The sequence below is a fragment of the Rhipicephalus microplus genome, unplaced genomic scaffold (genome assembly GCF_043290135.1).
Source record: "Rhipicephalus microplus isolate Deutch F79 unplaced genomic scaffold, USDA_Rmic scaffold_244, whole genome shotgun sequence".
Taxonomy (NCBI): domain Eukaryota; kingdom Metazoa; phylum Arthropoda; class Arachnida; order Ixodida; family Ixodidae; genus Rhipicephalus; species Rhipicephalus microplus.
In genome coordinates this window covers 217,501-230,000 of record NW_027464815.1, presented here as the reverse complement: position 1 = coordinate 230,000, position 12,500 = coordinate 217,501, and the positions used below count along the sequence as shown (strand labels likewise).

General features: G+C 60.4%; 2 non-coding genes across 2 annotated transcripts in view; both read left to right on the top strand.

Annotated features, from left to right (window-relative positions):
- The first annotated feature begins 8,909 nt into the window (after positions 1-8,909).
- LOC142792768 (small subunit ribosomal RNA) lies at positions 8,910-10,724 on the top strand. Its single transcript, XR_012891190.1, has one exon. It is a non-coding gene; the product is annotated as a small subunit ribosomal RNA (ribosomal RNA).
- A 1,719-nt stretch (positions 10,725-12,443) lies between these two features.
- Positions 12,444-12,500, top strand: part of LOC142792756 (5.8S ribosomal RNA) — a 153-nt gene continuing 96 nt past the window's right edge. The window contains exon 1 of the ribosomal RNA XR_012891178.1: positions 12,444-12,500. This exon is cut by the window's right edge and continues 96 nt beyond it. This is a non-coding gene — a ribosomal RNA (5.8S ribosomal RNA).

The window sequence follows — 12,500 nt, the reverse complement described above, 5'->3', positions numbered from 1 at the left end:
GTGTGGAACAAACGTGACTACCGTGCTGTACGGTGGAGTTCTGTGCGCAAAAGCGGCGGGTGTGTTTCTAAGCACCACAGCGTTGTGTCAAAAAAGAGGTGCCTGAGAGAAACGCATGCGACTGCCGTGCTTTGCGGCATAGCACCGTGCGCAAAAACGGTGCGCATGCAAGAGGTGTCAGAGCTAGCGAACTTTTGCCACGAGCAACAGGTCACTAAAAGCCTATAGATGACGGTGTTGGAGGAAAAGAAAAATATCGAGAAAGCACTGCGGTGTGCCGTGCGTAGGGACGGGCGCGCGTGCCACATGCCGCCGAAATATGGGTGTCGGAGAAAACAGAGTGCCGCGCGTAACGAGGGGCGCGCGTGTTACAGAGAGATATGCCCAAACGCATGAAAGTGTACGCAGGTGTCCTAAGGCAGTTTTTTTTTTTTCCTCATTTTGATGTCGCCCCGGCTGACGTGGTTTTCGTTTTTCCGTGCCGCCCCGGCTGACGCGGTTTTCGTTTTTCCGTGCCGCCCCGGCTGACGCAGTTTTTGCGCCGCCCCGGCTGACGCGGTTTTCGCGCCGCCCCGGCTGACGCGGTTCCGACTTTGCACTTTTTGGCTCACCCCGGCTGGCGGCCCACTCACTCGATCGCCAGGTCTGTTTGCCCCGGTGGTTCCACCGCCAGGCTTAAGCGCGAACTTTTTTTGTTTGTTTTCTTTTGATTAAGCGCAAGCTTTTTTCTTTGTTTTCTTTTGATTAAGCGCGGGCTTTTTTCTTTGTTTTTTTTGCATTCGCCCCGGCAGACGCGGTTTTTGCGCCGCCCCGGCTGACGCGGTTTTTGCCGCCCCGGCTGACGCAGTTCGGACTTAGCACTTTTCGGCTGTGCCTGGCTGGCGGCCCACTCACTCGATCGCCATGTCTGTTTGCCACAGTTTTCCCGGTGGTGCCGCACCCGGGCTCGCCCCGGCTGACGCGGTTTCGTGCCGCCCCGGCAGACGCGGTTTTCGCGCCGCCCCGGCTGACGCGGTTTCGTGCCGCCCCGGCAGACGCGGTTTTTTGCCGCCCCGGCTGACGCAGTTCGGACTTGGCACTTTTTGGCTGAGCCTTGCTGGCGGCCCACTCACTCGATCGCCATGTCTGTTTGCCACAGTTTTCCCGGTGGTGCCGCACCCGGGCTCGCCCCGGCAGACGCGTTTTTTTTTTCTTTCGCCCCGGCTGACGCAGTTTTCGCGCCGCCCCGGCAGACGCGGTTTTCGCGCCGCCCCGGCAGACGCGGTTTTTTGCGCCGCCCCGGCTGACGCAGTTCGGACTTGGCACTTTTTGGCTGAGCCTGGCTGGCGGCCCACTCACTCGATCGCCATGTCTGTTTGCCACAGTTTTCCCGGTGGTGCCGCACCCGGGCTCGCCCCGGCTGACGCAGTTTTCGCGCCGCCCCGGCTGACGCGGTTTCGTGCCGCCCCGGCAGACGCGGTTTTTTGCGCCGCCCCGGCTGACGCGGTTTTTTGCCGCCCCGGCTGACGCAGTTCGGACTTGGCACTTTTCGGCTGTGCCTGGCTGGCGGCCCACTCACTCGATCGCCATGTCTGTTTGCCACAGTTTTCCCGGTGGTGCCGCACCCGGGCTCGCCCCGGCAGACGCGTTTTTTTTTTTCTTTCGCCCCGGCTGACGCAGTTTTCGCGCCGCCCCGGCTGACGCGGTTTCGTGCCGCCCCGGCAGACGCGGTTTTTTGCGCCGCCCCGGCTGACGCGGTTTTTGCCGCCCCGGCTGACGCAGTTCGGACTTAGCACTTTTTGGCTGAGCCTGGCTGGTGGCCCACTCACTCGATCGCCATGTCTGTTAGCCACAGTTTTCCCGGTGGTGCCGCACCCGGGCTCGCCCCGGCTGACGCAGTTTTCGCGCCGCCCCGGCTGACGCGGTTTCGTGCCGCCCCGGCAGACGCGGTTTTCGCGCCGCCCCGGCTGACGCGGTTTTTGCCGCCCCGGCTGACGCAGTTCGGACTTAGCACTTTTCGGCTGTGCCTGGCTGGCGGCCCACTCACTCGATCGCCATGTCTGTTTGCCACAGTTTTCCCGGTGGTGCCGCACCCGGGCTCGCCCCGGCTGACGCAGTTTTCGCGCCGCCCCGGCTGACGCGGTTTCGTGCCGCCCCGGCAGACGCGGTTTTCGCGCCGCCCCGGCTGACGCGGTTTCGTGCCGCCCCGGCAGACGCGGTTTTTTGCCGCCCCAGCTGACGCAGTTCGGACTTAGCACTTTTTGGCTGAGCCTTGCTGGCGGCCCACTCACTCGATCGCCATGTCTGTTTGCCACAGTTTTCCCGGTGGTGCCGCACCCGGGCTCGCCCCGGCAGACGCGTTTTTTTTTTCTTTCGCCCCGGCTGACGCAGTTTTCGCGCCGCCCCGGCAGACGCGGTTTTCGCGCCGCCCCGGCAGACGCGGTTTTTTGCGCCGCCCCGGCTGACGCGGTTTTTTGCCGCCCCGGCTGACGCAGTTCGGACTTGGCACTTTTTGGCTGAGCCTGGCTGGCGGCCCACTCACTCGATCGCCATGTCTGTTTGCCACAGTTTTCCCGGTGGTGCCGCACCCGGGCTCGCCCCGGCTGACACAGTTTTCGCGCCGCCCCGGCTGACGCGGTTTCGTGCCGCCCCGGCAGACGCGGTTTTTTGCGCCGCCCCGGCTGACGCGGTTTTTTGCCGCCCCGGCTGACACGGTTCGGACTTTGCACTTTTCGGCTGTGCCTGGCTGGCGGCCCACTCACTCGATCGCCATGTCTGTTTGCCACAGTTTTCCCGGTGGTGCCGCACCCGGGCTCGCCCCGGCAGACGCGTTTTTTTTTTTCTTTCGCCCCGGCTGACGCAGTTTTCGCGCCGCCCCGGCTGACGCGGTTTCGTGCCGCCCCGGCAGACGCGGTTTTTTGCGCCGCCCCGGCTGACGTGGTTTTTGCCGCCCCGGCTGACGCAGTTCGGACTTTGCACTTTTTGGCTGAGCCTGGCTGGCGGCCCACTCACTCGATCGCCATGTCTGTTTGCCACAGTTTTCCCGGTGGTGCCGCACCCGGGCTCGCCCCGGCAGACGCGTTTTTTTTTTTTCCTTCGCCCCGGCAGACGTGGTTCCCCCCCCCCCCTCCGTCTTTCTTTTTGTTTTTTTTTTTCGCCGCGGCTGAAGTGGATTTTTCGGTGCCTCGACGCCCCGGTAGTCGCGGTTTTTCCGTTTCCGCACGGCCCCGGCTGACGCTGCTCGGTCACAGTCGCCTTTTGTGGTGATTGCAGACTTCTTGAGCGCGGGTGTTTTTTTTTTTGTTGTTGTTGTTGTTTTATTACGCATTCGCTCCAGCAGACGCTGTTTAGACTTTTTGTTTCCTCTTTTATCCTGCGACGAGGTGACGAGGTTTATTCGGTGCCCCGCCGCCCCGGCTGAAGTGATTTTTCCTGTCCCGTGCCGCCCCGGCTGACGCGGTTGGGACTTCGCGTTTGTTCGGCCGCCACGGGTTTTGGCGCACTCGCTCGGTTGCTTGTTGTTGCCACTTGTTGCGAACCCAGGTTTCTTGAGCGAGCGCGGGCGTTTTTTCTTCCTTTCTTTCTTTGTTCTATGTGTTAGCGAATCGGCCTTTAATATCACACGAGGACTCACAACCAACAATTTTCAGTTTGAAGTGTAAAAAATCTGCAGGTGTTGACGTAACTGACTTGCCCCGTACCCTTGAGTACATCCATGAAGTTCTCGTAGTACTACTAAATCGCATTATTCCAAGTGGAGAAATTCCCATAAACTTGCAAACCTCTACACGAAAATCGGTGCTCGTGATAAAGTTGAAAATTATCGTCCGATATCAAATGTGCCTTCTATAACACAAATTCTAGGAAAAAAAAAAAAAAAACACTTGTTCGCCGTTTTCTGCGCCGTGACTGGCAGCACTCCGGCGAAGCGAAACGGGGTCGATTCGAGCACGATATCGGCGTCTTTCGACGTGCTCGCCGGCGACCGTCGCACGAGTACGTCGCACGAGCGCGTCTGCCGGGGCGCCGTTTGCGAAGCCGACGCAAAAGTGGGAACCGCCGCTCGGATGATCGCCGCTTTCGGCAGAGTGAGTGTTGGCACTCCGGGGAAGCGAAACAGCGTGAATGCGCCCACGAAATCGGCGTATTTTGAAGTGCCCGCCGGCGACCGTCGCACGAGTACGGTAAACCGCGTCAGCCGGGGCGTAGTTCGGGACGCCGACGAAAAAGTGGGAAGCGCAACTCGGATCTTCGCCGTTTTTGCAGGAGTGAGTGGCGGCCCTGCTGCGAGACCAAGAAGCATCGATTCGTGCACGAATTCGGCGCCTTTCGACGTGATCGCCGGCGACCGTCGCTCGAGTAGGGCAAACCGCGTCTGCCGGGGCGGGCTTCGGGACGCCGATGCGAAAGTGGGAAACGCTGCTCGGATGTTCGCCGTTTTTGGCCGAGTGAGTGCTGGCACACGGGCGAAGCCAAACGGGGCCGATTACGGCACGATATCGGCGTCTTTCGACGTGCCCGCCGGCGACCGTCGCACGAGTACGGTAAACCGCGTCAGCCCGGGCGGAGTTCGGGACGCCGATGCGAAAGTGGAGAACGCCGCTCGGATCTTCGCCGTTTTTGGAGGAGTGAGTGGCGGCACTCCGGAGAAGCCAAGGAGCGCCAATTAGCGCACGATATCGGCGTCTTTCGACGCGCTCGCCGGCGACCGTCGCACGAGTAGGGCAAACCGCGTCTGCCGGGGCGGGGTTTACGACGCCGACGCAAAAGTGGGAACCGCCGCTCGGATGTTGGCCGTTTTTGGCAGAGTGAGTGCTGGCACTCCGGCGACGCGAAAGAGCGCGAATGCGCCCACGAAAGTGGCGTATTTGGACGTGCGTGACGGCGACCGCTGCAGGAGTACGAAAAACCACGTCAGCCGGGGCGAGCGACACACGGCGGTCTGGGTGCTTATCGCTGCTATTATAGGGGCACCCCGGCAGACGCAGAAAAAAAAAAAAAATTTTCGACCTTCTTTTTTGCTGGTCGAGCTCGGGTAACCCAGGTCGCAATGGGAGCCGCGCACGAAAGCGGCGTCGCGAGACGCGTTCGCGGTCGCTAGTCGCACGAGCTCGGCAACCGCGTCAGCCGGCGCGGAGTTCGGGATGCCGACGGCTAAGTGGGTACCGCTGCTCGGATGTTCGCCGTTTTTGGCCGAGTGAGTGCTGGCACTCCGGTGAAGCCAAGGAGCGCCAATTCGTGCACGATATCGGCGTCTTTCGACGTGCCCGCCGGCCACCGCCGCACGAGTACGGCAAACCGCGTCTGCCGGGGCGGGGTTCGCGACGCGTACGCAATAGTGGGAACCGTCGCTCGGATGTTCGTCGTCTTTGGCCGAGCGAGTGCTGGCACTCCGGCGAAGCGAAACGGGGCCGATTCGGGCACGATATCGGCGTATTTCGACGTGCTCGCCGGCGACCGTCGCACGAGTACGGCAAAGCGCGTCTGCCGGGGCGAGGTTTGCGACGCCGACGAAAAAGTGGGAAGCGCCGCTCGGATCTTCGCCGTTTTTGCAGGAGTGAGTGGCGGCCCTCCTGCGAGACCAAGAAGCATCGACTCGCGCACGATATCGGTGTCTTTCGACGTGCCCGCCGGCCACCGCCGCACGAGTACGGCAAACCGCGTATGCCGGGGCGGGGTTGGCGACGCCGACGCAAAAGTGGGAACCGCCACTAGGATGTTCGCCGTTTTTGGCAGAGTGAGTGCTGGCACTCCGGCGAAGCGAAAGAGCGCGAATGCGCCCACGAAAGTGGCGTGTTTGGACGTGCTTGACGACGACCACCGCAGGAAAACGAAAAACCACGTCAGCCGGGGCGAGCGACCCATGGCGGTCTGGGTGCTTATCGCTGCTAATATAGGGGCACCCCGGCAGACGCAAAAAAAAAAAAAAAATTTTTTTCGACATTCTTTTTTGCTCGTCGACCTCGGGTGACCCAGGTCGCAGTGGGAGCCGCGCACGAAAGCGGCGTCGCGAGACGGCTTCGCGGTCGCTAGTCGCACGAGCTCGGCAACCGCGTCTGCCGGGGCGGAGTTCGGGACGCCGACGGCTAAGTGGGAACCGCCGCTCGGATGTTCGCCGTTTGTGGCCGAGTGAGTGCTGGCACTCCGGCGAAGCCAAACGGGGCCGATTCCGGCACGATATCGGCGTCTTTCTACGTGCTCGCCGGCGACCGTCGCACGAGTACGGCAAAGTGCGTCTGCCGGGGCGGGGTTTGCGACGCGTACGCAATAGTGAGAACCGTCGCTCGGATGTTCGTCGTCTTTCGCCGAGCCAGTGCTGGCAATCCGGCGAAGCCGAACGGAGCCGATTCGGGCACGATATCGGCGTCTTTCCACGTGCTCGCCGGCGACCGTCGCACGAGTACGGTAAACCGCGTCAGCCGGGGCGGAGTTCGGGACGCCGATGCGAAAGTGGGAAGCGCCGCTCGGATCTTCGCCGTTTTTGGAGGAGTCAGTGGCGGCACTCCGGTGAAGCCAAGGTGCGCCAATTCGCGCACGATATCGGCGTCTTTCGACGTGCCCGCCGGCCACCGTCGCACGAGTACGGCAAACCTCGTCTGCCGGGGCGGGGTTTGCGACGCCGACGCAAAAGTGGGAACCGCCGCTCGGATGTTCGCCGTTTTTGGCAGAGTGAGTGCTGGCACTCCGGCGAAGCGAAAGAGCGCGAATGCGCCCACGAAAGTGGCGTGTTTGGACGTGCTTGACGACGACCACCGCAGGAAAACGAAAAACCACGTCAGCCGGGGCGAGCGACCCATGGCGGTCTGGGTGCTTATCGCTGCTATTATAGGGGCACCCCGGCAGACGCAAAAAAAAAAAAAAATTTTTTTCGACATTCTTTTTTGCTCGTCGACCTCGGGTGACCCAGGTCGCAGTGGGAGCCGCGCACGAAAGCGGCGTCGCGAGACGGCTTCGCGGTCGCTAGTCGCACGAGCTCGGCAACCGCGTCTGCCGGGGCGGAGTTCGGGACGCCGACGGCTAAGTGGGAACCGCCGCTCGGATGTTCGCCGTTTGTGGCCGAGTGAGTGCTGGCACTCCGGCGAAGCCAAACGGGGCCGATTCCGGCACGATATCGGCGTCTTTCTACGTGCTCGCCGGCGACCGTCGCACGAGTACGGCAAAGTGCGTCTGCCGGGGCGGGGTTTGCGACGCGTACGCAATAGTGAGAACCGTCGCTCGGATGTTCGTCGTCTTTCGCCGAGCCAGTGCTGGCACTCCGGCGAAGCCGAACGGAGCCGATTCGGGCACGATATCGGCGTCTTTCCACGTGCTCGCCGGCGACCGTCGCACGAGTACGGTAAACCGCGTCAGCCGGGGCGGAGTTCGGGACGCCGATGCGAAAGTGGGAAGCGCCGCTCGGATCTTCGCCGTTTTTGGAGGAGTCAGTGGCGGCACTCCGGTGAAGCCAAGGTGCGCCAATTCGCGCACGATATCGGCGTCTTTCGACGTGCCCGCCGGCCACCGTCGCACGAGTACGGCAAACCTCGTCTGCCGGGGCGGGGTTTGCGACGCCGACGCAAAAGTGGGAACCGCCGCTCGGATGTTCGCCGTTTTTGGCAGAGTGAGTGCTGGCACTCCGGCGAAGCGAAAGAGCGTGAATGCGCCCACGAAAGTAGCGTATTTGGACGTGCTTGACGGCGACCGCCGCAGGAGTACGAAAAACCACGTCAGCCGGGGCGAGCGACCCACGGCGGTCTGGGTGCTTATCGCTGCTATTATAGGGGCACCCCGGCAGACGCAGAAAGAAAAAAAAAAATGGGGACATGGCGTGCGTCACCGTGCGGCTTCGCAGCGTTGCCGAAGTCGCCGAGCCCTTCGACTGAGCCGAACGGCGGACAGGGAACGTTGGTCGGCCGTTCTAACCTGTCGGTGCCACGCCGAGACGTCGTTAAGGAAAACCGCGTCGTGGGCCTCTACGACGCCGTCGAGTCGTTGTACGTTTGGTGTCCAGCGTGTCGGCGGCGAGTAGCGGACACGTCGTTCACGACTTCGGTCTTTCGCAGTCGACGCGAACTTGCGGAGAGTCGTGGTGCCTCACGTTTTCGGCAGAAACCGCGGCGGAATTTTTCCGTGCGTGCGCGCACGACCTCGGTGCTGTGCCGTCAGCGTAGTGTTGCACAAACTCGTGGCCTACCCAAGGTGCGGTACGTTTGCGGCCGTATCCTCGGTGGGAATTTCGTGAGTAGGGTCGCAAATTCTACGACCTCGGCGGGTTTGAGAGCGACGTAGACTTGTGGCACGCTCAACATGCCACACGTTTCGGGGCACACCCGCGGTGAAATTTTCTCGAGTACGCTCGTATTAGGGCCCAAGGAGGTCTGGGTACTTATCGCTGCTATTATGTGGGGGTTCTCGTGAGCGGCGTACGCGAAAGCGACCGGGTGTCTGATATGCGGCGGGCTTCGGCCTCGTCAAGCGTGTCCTCGGGTCTGCTCCAGGGGAATCCACGGCAGTCGTCTGCAGCCTCATCCGCTTGATGCGTTAGGGGCTGGTTGTCGGACGGTGCCGTTTTACCACGATATCGAGGTGTGTTCCGTGTCGTCCTCGGGCGATTCAGATGCGAAAGCGCCGAAGACGCGGGCGTGACCCGTCGTCTGGCGGCTTTGCAGTCTCGGCTCCGTTGCTAGTTCCGGCCGGTCCACCGACAGTGCAGCGGGCTTGGGCAACCCGCACGGCGCGACCGAGTCGATGCAACGAAAAAGAGCGAGCATGAACGTGCTTCTTGCCGCACGGCTCCCACTCGTCTTTCGGGAAGGTTGTGCCGTAGCGAGCTCGAACGCCGTCATCTCGGAGTGCAAAATAAGCGTGTTGGGGCGCCTGAAGGTGGCCTCCGCCGCACACAGACTGCGTCCGGCCCGCCGAGGGCGAGGACGGACGCGCAGTCGAACGATTACCTGGTTGATCCTGCCAGTAATCATATGCTTGTCTCAAAGATTAAGCCATGCATGTCTAAGTACATGCCGAAATAAGGCGAAACCGCGAATGGCTCATTAAATCAGTTATGGTTCCTTAGATCGTTTCTTCCTACTTGGATAACTGTGGCAATTCTAGAGCTAATACATGCAGTGAGCCTGGAGCCCTTTGGGTAACGGGTGCTTTTATTAGACCAAGATCGATCGGGTTTCGGCCCGTATTGTGTGGTGACTCTGGATAACTTTGTGCTGATCGCATGGCCACGAGCCGGCGACGTTTCTTTCAAGTGTCTGCCTTATCAACTTTCGATGGTAGGTTACTTGCTTACCATGGTTGTTACGGGTAACGGAGAATCAGGGTTCGATTCCGGAGAGGGAGCCTGAGAAACGGCTACCACATCCAAGGAAGGCAGCAGGCGCGCAAATTACCCACTCCCGGCACGGGGAGGTAGTGACGAAAAATAACAATACGGGACTCTTTTGAGGCCCCGTAATTGAAATGAGTACACTCTAAATCCTTTAACGAGGATCAATTGGAGGGCAAGTCTGGTGCCAGCAGCCGCGGTAATTCCAGCTCCAATAGCGTATACTAAAGCTGCTGCGGTTAAAAAGCTCGTAGTTGGATCTCAGTTCCAGACGAGTAGTGCATCTACCCGATGCGACGGCTCGGACTGAACATCATGCCGGTTCTTTCTTGGTGCACTTCATTGTGTGCCTCGAGATGGCCGGTGCTTTTACTTTGAAAAAATTAGAGTGCTCAACGCAGGCGAGTCGCCTGAATAAACTTGCATGGAATAATAGAACAAGACCTCGTTTCTGTTCTGTTGGTTTTTGGAATACGAGGTAATGATTAAGAGGGACGGACGGGGGCATTCGTATTGCGGCGCTAGAGGTGAAATTCTTGGACCGTCGCAAGACGAACTACTGCGAAAGCATTTGCCAAGAATGTTTTCATTGATCAAGAACGAAAGTCAGAGGTTCGAAGGCGATCAGATACCGCCCTAGTTCTGACCATAAACGATGCCAACCAGCGATCCGCCTGAGTTACTCAAATGACTCGGCGGGCAGCTTCCGGGAAACCAAAGTATTTGGGTTCCGGGGGAAGTATGGTTGCAAAGCTGAAACTTAAAGGAATTGACGGAAGGGCACCACCAGGAGTGGAGCCTGCGGCTTAATTTGACTCAACACGGGAAAACTTACCCGGCCCGGACACTGGGAGGATTGACAGATTGAGAGCTCTTTCTTGATTCGGTGGATGGTGGTGCATGGCCGTTCTTAGTTGGTGGAGCGATTTGTCTGGTTAATTCCGATAACGAACGAGACTCTAGCCTATTAAATAGGTGCGGGGTTCCCAGCACCTTACAACCTTCTTAGAGGGACAAGCGGCTCCTAGCCGCACGAAACAGAGCAATAACAGGTCTGTGATGCCCTTAGATGTCCGGGGCCGCACGCGCGCTACACTGAAGGAAGCAGCGTGTCTTTATCCCTGTCTGAAAAGACTGGGTAACCCGTGGAACTTCTTTCGTGATTGGGATAGGGGCTTGCAATTGTTCCCCTTGAACGAGGAATTCCCAGTAAGCGCGAGTCATAAGCTCGCGTTGATTACGTCCCTGCCCTTTGTACACACCGCCCGTCGCTACTACCGATTGAATGATTTAGTGAGGTCTTCGGACCGATGTCCGGCGCGGCCTTTCGGTTGCGCCGGTCTGTTGGAAAGATGACCAAACTTGATCATTTAGAGGAAGTAAAAGTCGTAACAAGGTTTCCGTAGGTGAACCTGCGGAAGGATCATTAACGGATTGTGAAGGGTGAGCGCCTCAGCTGCGTCTGCGCCCGACACTTTCTGCCGCTGACCCCGTTTGGACGCGGGGTCGGCTTTTCCCCACGGGGCTGCCTGAATGTGGAGCGGCACCCCGTGACAAATTGTTGCGCCCAGCGGACGCCAACACCGCGACCTTGGACGGTCGGCCAGGTGGCGGACGCGGGTACAAACGGCGCAACGCACTCATAGGTCGGCTTTCGACCCGCCACTGCACCGTGGCTCGAAGCGCTCGAAATGCGCGACCCGACCGCTGCGGGACCGCCTAGTACTGTAAACAGGAGCGGCGGAGCGCGAACGGCGAGTCGTGGTTACGTCGGTAGAAGGCGAGGCTGCGCGTTCCCGAAACGCCAGCCGAGTGCCCTCCCGACCGTTCGAGCGTGCAAGAACGAGACCCGACAATCGCGCGGCGACTGCCAAGTACGAGAGGAACGGCACAAGCGTCGGCGGTCGGTCAAGGAACTGGCGATGTGACGGGTCCGCTGTGCACCAGTGCATACCGTCCCGCCGTCCGCGGCAAGCGCCTCCGCGTCCTCGGGTGACGGAGGCTGCCGGTCGGTTCTTGCAGGCGAGGGATCTCGCTGGCACCGGTTCGCGTTGACGCGCGGCCGGTCATGGCACGGCGATGCGACGGCCGAGGTGCGCAGTACTCGATGGAGGAACCGCACGCTCCGATGACCGTCCCGCCCTCCGCGGCGTATGCGTACCGACCGTAATGGTTGCAGCAGCGCCGGCCGGCTTTTGAATTCGCCACACGAAACACGGTGCGAGATCGCGGTTAGGGGAGCGTCGACGTTGCGAGGCGTTTTGCTTGCTGCCGAGGGAAAGGCGGCACGGCCACGTCGCGCTCGTCGCGATTAGCGGGTCTGCGCGCTTTGGGAAGGTGCCGCAACGACTTGCCGAAAGAGGAAGCACGGAAGAACGAGGGACTTGGACGTCCCGACAATTGAACGCACTTGCGGCCAGGCCCTTGCTGGCTTCGTTCTTCCGCCTCGAGTAGGCTCGTACGCGGCTCCGGCGCCGAAAGTGGTCCTTGGCACCGACTTCGGTGGACGTGGGAAGTGCCGCGCAAGTACGGCGCGCCTGGCTCCACCTGTTGGCTAAAGTAGGCAGCCGGATCGGCATTTTGGTGTGCGGTGGCAAACCGTGGATGCGAAAAAAGCTTGTGCGATTTCGTGGAACAAAAAGCGGGGGTCCCCCTTTTTATGCGGAGGAGACCGACCCGCCCGCCGTGGTGAACCGCGACGCCACGGTAAAAACGGGAGAGGCTTGTCGATGGGACCGTGCATCCCGCGCTCCACGGAGGCCGGGAGGCGGCCGCCCGAGGAAATGTGTAGCCGTCGAGGCCCGCATCTGCGTGCACTCTTATCCAAATGGGTGTACCGCAGGCATTTTCTGGTTAGGCGGGCCAATGAGAGCGAGCACACAACGATACCTACGGGTCCGGCTTGGAGAACCGGCTTCGACGCCTCCCGAGTATTTATAGAGGGGTGGACCACGAAAGCACTCGCAAGTAGCGGAAGCGAAACGCCGTCCGAAACACACCGTTTGCTCGATTTGCGGCAGCCGAAAAAGGCGCGGCAGAGTTTTGGAGTCCAAGCGTGCGCTGAAAAGCGCCCTTCTTGGCCACTGTTTGGCCGAGTGCCAGAAACGTTTGGTTTTGACTGTACGGAATTGAACAAACACTTTTTCACGACTCTAAGCGGTGGATCACTCGGTTCTCGGGTCGATGAAGAACGCAGCCAGCTGCG